The following is a 13,959-nucleotide window of genomic DNA, read 5'->3' as shown; positions in this document are numbered from 1 at the left end:
CTTGATAATAATGATATTAATTTTGAATTTAGGAGAATTTACTTATTGTCCCATTTCCCAGGCTCTTGGCAAACTGAAAGCAACCTGTGGGGGCCCACTGCCCAATTGTTACTTCCTTTGTGTGCCTCTTCATTGCCTGGCTTCATATCTCCCTAACTTCATGCTCAGGGAAGTCCAGGCACTTCTCAGGAAGGATGTCAGTAGATTGGAGTCAAAGACAAAGCCATCAGGGCTACAAGCAAGCTCATATTCTGGGAGGTACCTGTTGCCAGGGGGACATTGTTGCCACTTTCGCCTCCTTTTAAGGCTGCTTGGAGAACAGAAGAGGGATGGATGGGGAGGGGGGTTAGTATGGCTCTGGGACGTGCGGCCTGTGGCAGCAGCTGGACAGCAGGACATGCTTCACGCCTTTTCCATTTCCTGAGAGCTGGCAAGGCTGTGCCTGAGAGAGGTGCAGATCTCAGCCAGGGTGGATTAGGAAACTCGTAAAATACTTGGGGAAAGTTTTAGTCCAATCCTTTTATTCTCCAAATGAGGTGGTACTGCGGAGGGGACTTACCACAGCGCACAGGTCAAGTCAGTGAAGAAGTAGGATAAGTCTCTTGGCTGACACCATGGAAACAGTCTGTCATTTCATCATCCTCTTCATCCCCATGACCGATGTCCTCTTTGTTTAAGAAAACCCTCATGGTCCATACCTTCCTTTGGGTCTGTGATCAGCTTTGAACAATTTGCCAAAGAAGAATCTCGGTCACCTGGGATTCTCTCACAGCGCTTGAGTCTGAGTAGGAGTTTGTAGGAAAATCAGTGATATATCCAGTCAGTTGTCTCATATATGAAATGATAATAAAAAGGTCTTCAGAGCTTTTGTGAGGATTAAGTCATCCATAAAGTCATGTATACAAGTCATATATAAAGTGTCTAGCATAGAATCTGACATATATTAACACTGAGAAAAATCTATATTCCTTGCCCAACATCTCTCATCCCCTTTACAGAGAAGTGTATTTTATCTCTAGATTGATCTCTGTCCAATTTGTGGAATTTTTTTTTTTACATTTACTCTCTATCCATCCTCTTGTGCATTTATTGAAACATCTGCAGCCTTTTCAAAGTTTCCTGGTGCTCTGCACTCGTGAGCGACTTCCTGGTGTTGAGTTTGCTTTGAGCATGTAGTCTAGGGATTTGCCAATTTCCCACTCACCACCCCTCCCCCCGACTGGCAGCGAAGCTAGTAAAGATAACATGCATCTCAGATCTCTACTGACCTTGCACAGAGGTGACTGAGATTTATTTTTTTCTCTAGAAATAAGGAATGCAGGGTTTTACTGTTTGGGAGTGATTCCCCAGAGCATAGTTCACTGACTTCTTAGGTGTCTGACTTTGGTTATTGACTCTACTCATGGGTTTTTCCTCCCTGCTTCTCAGAATCTCACACCACAACAGCAGAAGGAAAGCTAAAGGATATTTTTCCCAGTGTCACGTTTTATAGATGGAGAAACTAAAACCCAGAGGATACTCAGGGAGTTAGCAGTGGCCTGATTCATGCAGTTTTTAGCTCTGTGATACTTTAGTGATTTCTTCATGCCTCTTCCATTCTTTAGTGCATGGTTAACGATTCTTATAGCGAGTGCTCTCTGTGAAAATAACTTGGGAGATTTTTGTCTCCTGACTGATAACCTAAGTTATGGAGCCTAAGTAACTTACCTCAGATCGCTACCAGATGTGTGGTAGTTTGTGGAGTCTAAATTTGAATTCTGTGGAGTCTAAATTTGAATTCAGGTAATTAGACTTCAGGAGCCAAAATTTAACTAGTCTGCTGTGCTATCACTGCTATGAACTTGGTTTCCTGATCATCATGTTATATGTATATATATATACAGCCATTGTATTTCTTTTTTAACTTTTATTTTATATTGGAGTATATTTGATTAACAATATTGTATTAGTTTCAGGTATACAGCAAAGTGATTCAGCTATACATATATACGTATCTATTCTTTTTCAAATTCTTTTCCCATTTAGATTATTACAGAATAGTGAGCAGAGTTCCCTGTGCTATACAGTATGTCCTTGTTGGTTATCTATGTTAAATATAGTAGTGTCTATATCTTCACTAGAGCTCTCTCTGTCTCTCTCTCTCTCTGCCATATGAGCACACGACAAGAAGGTGGCCACCTGCAAACCAAGAAAAGAGCTTGGTTTGCATCACCAGATACCACATCTTCTGGGACCCTGACTTTGCACCTCCCAGCATCCAGAAGTGAGAGAAATATACACCTTTTGTCAAGCCACACTGTCTGTGGCAGTGTTTTATAGCAACCCGAGCTGAGTAAGACAGGGTGCATCAATGAACAAAACACAAAATCACTGGCCTTTGAAGATTTAGTTGAAAATATTTGAAAAATTATGAAATAACATATAAAGACTTAATAAGACTTCTTCCTAAATATTTTCTTAAATGAGATAGTAATGGTGAATGGATATAAGACCATTTTATCATTACTTTGCAGATATCATTAAACTACATTTGGAAGAATTTTATATTTCATTTTTAAAAACACAACACCTGTATTATAACAAATTTTAGTGGTATTTTAAGGCCCCAAATTTGTTTATCGATTTTTTTCTATAATTTTGGCTAGCAATTAATTTTGAGCATAAAAGGTAAATATCTCTAGGAGATAAATCAAAACTGAGTATGTCTTATTACAACTGATTCAACCCCCTGAAGCCGATAAATGATTATCAAGTATGAACAATAGGACTTGTTTCAAACAACTCATTTTTCTCACCCAGGGTTTTAGTTTTAAGTCTTTAGTCTGCATAACCATTATGAAATGACCTTTGTATCAGTTGGCAAACTCCTGACTTTCCCATTAGTGAATAATGAAATTTCCTCTTTGGGATGTTTCCTCACAGGGCATATATATAAACATACAAACTCAGCATTATTTATTTCTTTATTTTGGATACAATGTAGTGATTTTTATTTGACTCTGACACAAGTCAAATTTCATGAGATAATGGGTTAAAATCTTATGATTCTTATGATTCCATATACATGTGATGTGAGCTTCTTAACATTGGCTAAATTCTATAAAAGATATTGTTATGAAATGTCATCTTAATTTTAAGCAAGTGGTATTCAGACAAATCTCTTCATCAGTAACCAATTATAATCACATTAATTCTTGTCATTTGTCAACTAGGTATATTGTTACAGATATTTATTCATTTATTTGAAATGTAATGATTTTTCATTTAAGTTATATTTATTCGTGGTAACCTTTTGTTGTAACAAATAGTACTGCATAAAAATGTCCAGTGATGGCATTTGTTTTATTTTTAAATGTATTTATTTAAATATAAAAAGTGGGTTACTTAAAATAATATTACAGCTGGTTTACAGTTATGGTTCTTTACGTATGGAATTTGGGGATAGAGCACTTTTTCTAAGAGCAGTTAGAAGAAAAATGTCAAGAATCCTAATTTTTTTTAAAGGAACATCACATAGTATTAAGGATTTTAATAGCTCTATTGCTAAATCATGAATATATGCAATATGGAGAAGAAAAATAATATGCCACTTTTTCTCCTATTTGGGTTTTCAAAATTTTTGTACCTTGTAGTGGGACTCACAGAATCCAAAGAAAAAAAACCTTATTTTTTCCCCACCACTGTCCTTCCTGAACATTGTCCGTGGAGGTAGGTCTCAGCTTCATGTTTAAAATCTAAGATAATTTACTGTCAACAAGTGGAGAATTCTCCAGTCACTTCAGCATTAAAATGTACAGTCTTGTGCAAAAATAAAAACTCCATTATTTACAGGGAACGTTTCTTGCTTGCCTCAGTTTGGGTCTGATTTAGACAGGACTCCTGTCACAGGAAGGAGGAAAGACTGCTTGTGTCTCTAACCATCCTTCCTAGATTGCTGAGAGGGCTTTTGGATCCTTGTAGAGTCCAGGGCAGGAACGAGGAGAGCTAAGGGGCAGAACATGCCTTCCTTGGTGAGTACTTGCGCAGCTTGATGTCAGGCTGGTGGAGTTGATGGTTTTGTGGCTCCACCACTGGGATGCCTTGGCCGTGGGTCCCTGCATATTCCAATGCACTTACTCAGCTGGTGCTCATGACTCCTCCCACCTCCCACCCCGAGTGTCCATCAACACTCTCCAGCCTCATTCCCTTTGAGGCCGTCTCACTTCTTCTGATGTCCTTTTGGAGCAAACTCTAAGACCACCCAGGTGTTGTCTCTTTCCCATGGCTTACGTGTAGAAGGAGGCCATCCCAGTACAACCCACTTCACCTGCTTAGCAATGGCAGACAGACTCTGGGCTGGCTCTGATGACGGCTGCTTCCTGGTGCCATGCCCTTTGGTGACTGCTTCCCCTTGACCATAGAAGACCTGTGAGCTGCTTTGAGTAAATAGAACATGGCAAAGGGGATAGGGCATGTGTATATGGGATTACATGATCACGTTGCAGAAGATTGTAGCACCTGTCTTCCCGGTGTCTCTTTCTCTCCCTGGCTGGCTTTGAGGAAGCAGGCAGCCCAGTTGGGGACCTCCATGTAGCAAGGAACTGTGGGCAGCATTTAGGAATTGAGAGAGGCATTAGACAACAGCCTACACAGACCTCCAGCCAACACCTAGAAGGAAAATGGGGCCCTTGGTCCTGCAACTGCAAAGAACTGGATTCCATCAATAGCAGTGGAAGCTTGAGACTGAATCCTTCCCCAGTCAAGCCTCAGATGAGACTGAAACCCTGCCAATACTTTGACTGCAGCCTTGTGATACCTGCAAACACAGAACCAAGTCAAGCCACACCCAGAGTTTCAGTCCATGGAAACTGTGAGACGATACATGTGTGTGGTGATTTGTCATGCAGCAATAGGTAAATACACAGGCCATCAGAGTCAGAAGCCCCAGCCATGGCCTCTTTTCGTTCCTCCAAGTGTGCTAAACTCAAGTCTACAGTGGGGAGCTACACTAAACTCCCACGTGGTCCCACTGCAGCCCTTCTCTCTGAGCTTAGCAATGAGAGGGGAGTTCCTCCTTCCTTCTCCTACACTGGGAGGAGGGGGAAAACCCCACAGAACTCCAGTAATTTTCTTCCAGTGGAATTCTGCAGTAAAGGTTTCAAGCGATAGTCTGCTTCCAATGAAATTCTCTTCGTTCCTTCTCAGTCTTCAAATTTCTTGTGTAGGGCTGGTTGAGAAGACCGTTTTGGGCTAACTCTTTTTTAGTTTCTTCTTGGGTGAATGCATTTCATACTGTAAATGGGGAGCAATTATGAACTCCATGGCAAGTCAAGAACAGGGTGGTGGAAGTGGCCCCGCCAGGTGCAGGCAAGAAGGGGAAACATGGTCTGGAGAAACTTTTAAAACAATAGCAAAACTGCCATCTGCCCTGTATCATGCGTGTGTAAGCAATTCTAAACATTATTGGTCATAAAATCTCTGGGAAAAAAAAGTCTTCTTCTAGTCTAAATGCTAATCTAAAAATGGCCTGTTCCTGGGGCAGGTCCCTCCCACTGCCCTGTCCTTGGCATGACACCATGTTATGTATTGCCACTGGGCCTCAGATGAAACTGAGCAGAGTGTCCTGCTTACGAAAGTCCTGGTACCTCCAGATGGACCACTTAGCCACCAGCCTTCACAGTACCTTCTGAGGCTGGGTTAGAGAAAGCTGCCATTCCTTTGCTGCCATCTGCTGGGCAGTTTTAAAAAGTACCCTTGTCCCTGTTGGTTGCAAAATGGAATGGGTGAAGCCTCTTAGATTTGTGCAGTTACACCTCCATCCTCATTTGCGGTGGTACTCTGTGTGTGTGTGTGTGTGTGAGAGAGAGAGAGAGAGAGTGTGTTCATGTTACATACAATTGTCAGAAAGCAGATGGAACATTTATTGTTATCTACGATATAAAGAACTAAGATGCATACTTTCTACTATATATTGCTTTTCTTTTTGCTTGGTCTAGCAGGAGGGTTACCAGAAAGTCACTTGGGTAGACCTGGTGGGTATGGGGGGCTAGGGGAGAGGGCTGGGTTCTTTGGAGAAAATAAAGGAGTCAGGCAATGGAAGAGGGGAACTAGCTTCATTGTCTAGGAAAGTGAGGCAGAAAACGATAAAGAGGAGGAAAAGGAAACCCGAGAGCACTTTAGTGAAATGCCTGTCTGACACAATTCTAAGTGTTTGATATATATTTTCTCATTCTCTTTGTATGGAGTGCTATATTTTACTCTTCCTCTTTTTCAGACAAAGAGAGGAAGATACTCTCTTTGAGGTGAAGGAATTTGCTTGCAATCAATTATTTTGTGTGTTTGAGGAAATGGAGAGGCTTCTGGAGGGAAAGTGCCCAGGGTTAGACATGCCAGGTTAGACGGGGTGCCCTCTCTGAGCCCACACCGACCCTCAGCTCCAGGGGCAGACTGCTGGGAAAGGGACTTGTGGCAAAACCCTAAGCCCTTAGGTCAGTGACGGTAAGCTCCTGGACAGGACTTGCCGGCACCATCTCTGCCGTGGCTCTTGGGAGCTGCAGCAGAACCAAAGGCAGATGGGCACTTTCTATGTCCTGTGAGGGGTGAGGGGATGTGGGAGCTTTCTTTGCTTCTTCTCTTAAAAATAAAATTAAATCTCCCAAGCCAGCTGTACTGCCACCATCAGCGCTCACCCTGGAGGTCACAGTAGGATGTCACCTCAGTAGAAAGTCACCCTGCATGGGTCTGAGACTTCAGTCTTTGCCTCCTGAGTTTGGAACACATTCATAGTGCCTAAACGTGGGGTGTGGAGGGAAAGGAAAACCTGGCTGTGTGTAATTACTGGGAAATGGAAACTTGATTTGTTTTTATGAGGTTGGTCTTTTAATTACTTTCAATTTGTTTGAGATGAAATCTACTGCTGGATTAATATAAAGCATCTCTTAGTCAGAAGGCGTTCCTTCCTATCAGTTCTGGAGGGAGCAGTACCTCTTTTATGATGCATGTCCAAGTTATCTGGTCCCGAGGTCCTGGAAAGAACATTCACTATTGTTTGAGAGGCTACACTGAAACACAGAGAGAAGAAAGAAAGAAAAAAGGTCAAACAATACGTACATATATTGTTATATTATATACATTTATATTGTTAGAAGTACATATAGTTGTATATATAAGTATATATATACTTACTGTTTGACCTTCTTTCTTCCATATCTTAAAATTTCTTAAAATATTTCTATATGCCACTCAGGGACTTTAATAAGCAGCAGAGCTGTATGAAAATGACATTGAAACAATAATGAAATAGCTCTGAAGTTTATAGGAGACATATGTGCTTTTGTATGTCTTTTATTATTTTTCTTATATTGCTTCTGAAGGGTCTCTGCTTTATACGCTAGTAGGAAGATAAATGTTTGAGAATCCTTGTTTGGATTCTGAGCAACTTTTGAAACATAGATAAAAGTCTAGAAAAGAATAAAAATTATATCTACATATTTTTCCTAGAGGGTCAAGCATTTTCATGATTTATTTTCTGTATTTATTTGGATTCACCCTTCCTCCCGGTCAGAAATAAGATGATGTAGACAGCCCTAATGCTTCTCCTATCTCATGCCCTTTCCTCCCTTTCTAGAATTAAACATAGTTAGGAGGGAACTTCCTTTGTCTCTGGCCTCATCTCTCCTGTGGCAGAACTTCCCAGAGATAAACATACCTTCTTTCCACTCTTTCGCCTGCTGCTCTTCAGGTATAAAGTCAGAGTTTAGAACCAGGGGTTGGGTTTATACAACTCAGTTCCTCTGAGTGTTGTTTTTTGTTTTGTTTTTGTTTTTGTTTTTGAGCCAATCTGCCTACTGGAAAGCCCTTCTCCTCCCCTTCTGGGGTTTGGAGGTACCTCCTCTTAGAGGAGCATCTTCAGGTGGCCCAGCTCTGCCAATGACTGGTTGGGTACAACAATTTAATTCTGTTTAGCCTTGAACTGAAGGAATGCTTTTCTTTGAGCTTATCAGGAAGATATTTTGGTTTTCACCTATTTGCTGTGTCTTATTTTTCAAGTGGTCCTGAACACGAGACATGATGCTTGTTTAGTCGTATTATTTAGTTATTTCAGTAACACAAGTAGTGTTATGTAGTACTCTCCTAATCCTTCCCCCCTCCAAGTCTATGTCCAGAAACTAGGAACTTAGGAAAATAAATAAAAATTGACATGTGGGGAGATGGAGGCTTCTTTTGTAGCCTTTATTGGGTGGCTTCAAATCAACAATTAGTTGAGTCTGGTCTTGGCAGAAGTTGATGAAATGGAATTTTATCTCTTAGGCGGGTCATGTAGCATTGGGAGGTGAGCTGGGCAAACCTCATTTGAACAATGGATACTTCTGGAACATTAAGAGAACATTAAGAACATTAAGAGTCTTGAAGACAGTGTAGGGGGCGTGTTAGGAAGACAAAAATGCCTAGTCCAGAAAACAAAGAAGAAGGAAAATAGAATATAGTCTAATCAATTACCAACATCAATCTTATATCAACAGATAAGGAAATGGACCAATTTAAGAAGGAGATGAGGGAATTCCCTGGCAGTCCAGTGGTTAGGACTCCCCACTTCCACTGCAAGTTTGACCCCTGGTCCAGGAACTGATCCCACAGCAGGGACCCCCTCCAAAAAAGAAAAACAAAAAACAAGCAGCAGATGTATTGTTAGTGGCTCAGCTGAGCCTTCCAGAAAGTAGTAAATAAAACTATAGAAGGAAATAGAAAAAATGCTGCAGAGAAACGAACATTTCTGCTCCTTTGACATAGCATAGTATTTTGGGAAGTACCACACTAAAGGCCTAGGGATTTAAAAACTAAGGAAATGCTAGGTTGCAGACCAGAGCATATGGACAGAGGGACTGGCCATCCTTAGCCTCCTGGGGTCTCTGGCTTCACAAGAACGGATAGAAGCTTTAACTCAAGATTTCTTTCAGAGGAACTTTCTGGCTGAAATTACAGTGAGGACAAGGGGAAATTTGCAGCTGGGAGGCTGGTTTTCTGGGCCTAAGTGATTCCATTGAAGAGAAAGTACCACAGCCACTGTGGCAAAGGACCGTATCACCAGAGAGATCTCATACTGGATGCAGTGTGTGGGTTCCAGGAACACAGGAACCAGGGAGGAAACCGATGTCAAGAGGTTTTGAATAAGCTGAATGGGACAGAAGTGCCTTAAGAATGACTTGGTACCTGGGGTGGCCACCAAATTCCTAAACTTCGCGAAAGTCCCTGTGATGGTTAATTTTATGTGTCAACTGTCCTGAGCTAAGGGATCCCCAGAGAGCTGGTAAAACGTTATTTCTGGGTGTGTCTGTAAAGGTGTCTCCAAAAAAGATGAACACTTGAATTTGAATCAGCAGACTGAGTAAAGAAGATGGTCCTCACTGGTGAGGCTGGGCATCATTCAGTCTATTGAGGGTCTAAATAGAACAGAAAGGCAGAGAAGGGGTGAATGTGCTCTCTCTCCTTGAGCTGGTTCTCAAGCGTTTGGACAAGAACTGAATTAGGACACCACCAGCCTTCCTGGTTCTCCAGTGTGTGGGCGGCAGACTGTGGGACTTCTTGGCATCCGTAACCATAAAAGCCAGTTGCTATAATAGATCAAGCAATCAATCAATCCTATTGGTTCTGTTTCTCTAGAGAACTCTGACTCATACAGTATTGTAATGTCCTCAAAGCTACTCTCTCAGAAAGTGGTGTGCACATGTAATTTTATCCACAACTCCCCCCATCATCCACGGCAGACAGCATTAAAAGGTACCCAAATTCAATTTTAATTAATTTTAAATTCACACATTATTGATTCTGGAAAACCGGAATTGACCGGCATCCCTGAGGATGAAAATCAAGGTTTCCTTTTCTCCATCCGCCCTCCTTCCATCAGATACCCCTGAGTTACTGAGTTTTGGTGTTTGGAAACAATGTCATAAGTCTAGGTTAATTTTGGGGTTCAGTCAACATCATTTTCCATGGGATAACTGTTCAAGAGGCTGGTTTTGGCTTGTTTTCTCTATTTTGTAAAGGTGGAGCTGAGAAAAGTTGGAATGCAGCTAAATCCTTGAACTAACTTTATACAGAAGCTGAGGGAGTCATCCCTAGGTGAGAGTTAGTGAAATGAGAAAATGTGGCAGGCTGACTTTTGGACTTTTTTTTTAACATCCAGGGTAAAGAGGTTTCATTTTGAACTTTAATTCCTCTTTGGGAATTTGATAACGAAGGAGGGTTTACATCAAATATTGCAGCCTAATTCTACTCTTGATAATGTAGAATTAAAAATGTTTATCCCATCATTTGAATTCATGATGTACCATTTTGTGAACAACATGGCTTAACATAATATGAGACTAAAGAGAAACTGAAATTTTTAAATAAATTTTATATTAAAAATGCTTTTCAATTCCTTGACAGAAGACCTGGGAATTGCCCTATGGGTTAAACAATCGCAGGCTATTGTCATCCACGCCCTCACATTTGCACCAAATAGTAAGTGTGAGCTCCTAGAAGTTGCATTTTCTTCAGTTCTTATCCTCATTGTGGTTGTGGAAGACAGTGGACAAAGGAAATCTTCCTGAAGAACAGAACTGGGAATAGCTGAATTGTCTGACCAAAGAGCACATATCACTATCTGGACCAAATTCCCTTAATATTCCTATGCAGGATGAAACTTTAGCTTGACTTCCTTTTGAGAAAAGCTGAGTGCACATCATGGAGCTGTGATCCTTGTTGGATGTGTGTATCAGAAGAAAGATGTATTTGTGCATGGGGAAGCCCAAGGGGGGAGCTGCAGCCCATACATGCTGTCTCCTTAGAATTCATTTTCCACTTTCCTCTTCCCAACAATCTGTGACTTCTGATTGGAGAACCACGTGGCTTTTGAGTAACTGACTCCACCTCTTTCTCCAGTGTGCTGTGGTTCCTGGCTAAGCCAGTAAGTGCCTTTTACTCCACAGTCCCATGCAGTGATGGGTTTAGGATGGATACAGGTCCTTACATTGTCCAATCAGAATGACTCTCAGGAATCTTGTTTTGAAACCTAAGACCAAAAAAAATGCTCTTCCAAGTTATGGAGTGATATGCAGATGCATATCTAGGTATATACTAGATATGGTCATTTTTGCTAACTGGAGGAAATTCAGACTGAGGAGGAAGCAGAAACACAGTAGACAGTAGAACCAAGAGTTGGGGCTTGAGTCTGATGACATCTTAAACTGCAGTTCTCATCTTGACTGAACTTTGGCTTGCGTCTGGCCTTTTTAGTTATAGAAGCCCATAAATGTTGCTCATTTTTAAAGCAGACTGATTAATTTTAATTACATTAACTGAAAAGTTCATGGCACAATATCATTGTACATATCATTTTTACTTATGTAGATATATCTGTAGAATGAATTCCTGGCAGTAGAATTCCCAAGTCTACATTGTTTAATTATCACACACACACATTTTTTTTTTTCTTTTTAGTAACATCAAGTCAACAATTCCAAGTTTATTTCCTTAAATTGATGTTACACAATTTAAAGCAAAGTTGGGGGGGGAGGTGTTGCACACAGAAATTTAAGGTCAGAAAATGACTTGAGATAATGTATATTAAGTAGAAATGTCTTTTATGTCAATATTTGTAAATGCTAAAAAAAAAATGGGAAAAGATTATTAGATTAAGTCACATAACAAAATTCAGTAACATTTTGTATATGACAGTTAACCCAAATGATTGTGTGACAAAAGACATGTACTCCTAGTGAACTATGTCTTAATTATGGTTGAAAGTTTAATTGGAGGTGTAACGAGTGTTGAAAGAAGCTCTTCAAATGTTACCTGATATATCTAGGCCTTCTTACTGTCCTTGGGTGACGCAAAGGAAGCAAAGAATAATCTCATCATCAGAGCATTGAAAATAATGCAAATCTTTCATCAGGTCTCTTGAAAAGTCAGCAAAATGTCAAGGGGAACAGGGGTACAGGTTTCATGATACAATACAGGGCAAAACTTCCTAAAGGCAATTTTCTCACCCAAATCCCATTTGTCTGTGGCGGCCCTTTCTCCACTGTTTCTTCCCACTTCCTCACACCATCTAGCTTTCTCTAGCAACTTTCTTATTTCCTTAGGAGAACGCTATGCATTTTTTTTACGAAAGAGAAATCAATTTTTCTATTCATAAAATTTGAAAACAAGAAAGAAAGACCCTGGGTGTAAAATCTAATCTAATGTCTAACGTGTGCTCAGTCGGTAATACATACCGTCACATTGCTTCCTTCAATTTTTAGCTTGGGCTGCAAGGAAAATGGGGCCTGGGAGGTCTTCCTGTTCCAGATGTAACAAAAACCTCACAAAAACTTCACAAGGGTAAGGGCCATAGAGCCCTCTGTATACAAGAGGGATCAGGGATACGGGAATGGGGGAATGGCGTAGAGCAGAAATTTAACTCTCTCTCAGCTTCATTTCTTCAACAAGCCTATTTCCAAGATTCTAGGCCAGTAGTTGGTCCTGCCAAAAGGATTAACCCATGGTAGAAATGTGTATGCATGAGGAGGGAGGGACTGCAGTAGGGAACATGTTTATGAATGCATGTACTTTAATATCATTTGTCTGACACAGAGCCGTAAATTTCCTCCCACAGTTGTTAACCAAACTGTAAATACAACTTTGTATGCTAGCTTTTCCCTTAACATAATGGCATAAGGATTTTACCAGGGCTGTATCAACTCTTCGTTAATATTGTCTTAACAACCAATATTCTTAACTTTTATAACAGTGTAATATTCCTTTAGGTCTAGAATACCTTAATCAAATTAGTCTTTATGTTTTGTTCATTTCAAACTTTCTTTATATGATATAACATGCTGCCTCATTGCATTTAGAGACAAAATGATTTGTTTTCTGTAACAAAGACCACTGCTTCTCCAATTCAGATTGCAATTCAGATAATAAATTGTTGAAATCGGTTCTCTGGACCCTACAATGAAGGATTAAAAATGAGAAGAAAAGGAAGAAACCAAGCTATTCTTGAGGAAAGAAATGGGAAAAGGAGTGGGAGAGAGACAGTACAATTTTTTCTTCTTCAGCAAAACTGAGTAAAAAAATTGGGCTCCCCTCCCATCAGGAGTTTTGGCTCCCCCATAAGGGTACTTAGGCTAACAGGTTTTCCAGGCTGTGGAAAATTTAGGAAGCAGAGGAATCACATCGTAGGCTGTGATATTTTTGTTGTAGAATTGATTTCCAGGGCTGTAACACTTAATGCTGTTATTTTGAGCTTGATGTGCAAAAGAAATATGTCAATATGATGCCTGGTACCGATACCAAGTAGGTACACTGCCTACAATTGCTACCTTGTCTTATTTTGCTCTCATTCCAAATTCAAATTATTTCCCATCACTTCATTACTCTCTTAAAATGATGACATTTTGTTCTATGAGTGAACAACGCCTGAAAACAGATTTACTGCAGCTCCTCGTCTTTGCTCCACACGAGTTGGATAGTTGGCCTTTGGCAGATGGTCATACCATTGCCCATCCATTCAACATTCATCCAACAAATATAACTGATGGAGTCCTAAGTGCCAGTTGCAGTATACAGGAACAGAACCAGACGTTTTTGTCTTATGATGCTGGAGCTGTCCTTGGTTACTGTTCCATGTGAGCTGCTATTTACAATTAATTCTCTTACTCAGCCAGTATTTATGAGGTGCCTGCCATGTCCCAGCTCTATGGAGACCCCTGATGAATAAGATGCTGTCCTTGCCCTTGAACAGTGTGTAGGAGGCATCGTGGGAGCACAAAGGTGGGAGAAATCTGTTAAACAAGAGGGAGAGCAGGCTTTTCAAGGTGAATTTAGATGATGCTTTCAAAGAAGAGCAGATACATTCTAGGTAGGAGGATTGGTGTGAGCAAAGACCAGGACCCTGAAACCAGTTGGCCTGTTGGGGGACCTGGAAGCAGTTTTGTTATGATTCTATCACAGAGT

This window comes from Hippopotamus amphibius, chromosome 3 (genome assembly GCF_030028045.1).
Source record: "Hippopotamus amphibius kiboko isolate mHipAmp2 chromosome 3, mHipAmp2.hap2, whole genome shotgun sequence".
Taxonomy (NCBI): domain Eukaryota; kingdom Metazoa; phylum Chordata; class Mammalia; order Artiodactyla; family Hippopotamidae; genus Hippopotamus; species Hippopotamus amphibius.
The sequence above is the reverse complement of the archived record's forward strand: the minus strand, read 5'-3'. Positions refer to the sequence as shown.